A 372-nucleotide genomic window follows, 5' to 3' on the forward strand; every position below is an offset into this window, starting at 1 on the left:
ATCCAACTAACCTATTTTTTTCTATTTATACACTTCTGTTCCTTTTCCTCACGTTCATTCTCTTCCCTATCTCCCTTTTTTTTCCCATTCGCTCAACTCACCGTCTTAATAAGCCTGTCTTTTTCTTCAGGTAGCAGATTTTCCCTTCCAGTAAGACGGTCCACAACGCACTCCAGATCTTCTCCGTCTAAGATAAGGTCTTCGTTATAATCTGTGGGAAAGCAGATAAGGTCAATGATTAAACACATCGAAGGGGGTGGATTTTTGAAGGTATAGGTGACAGAAATGGGAATATGTAGGTAAAGAAAACGGAGGGTGGTTAAGGAAAACAGGAATGAGGGAGAGACTGATCTATCTGACCCTCCCCTCCTT

The sequence above is a fragment of the Penaeus monodon genome, chromosome 28 (genome assembly GCF_015228065.2).
Source record: "Penaeus monodon isolate SGIC_2016 chromosome 28, NSTDA_Pmon_1, whole genome shotgun sequence".
Classification (NCBI taxonomy): Eukaryota; Metazoa; Arthropoda; class Malacostraca; order Decapoda; family Penaeidae; genus Penaeus; species Penaeus monodon.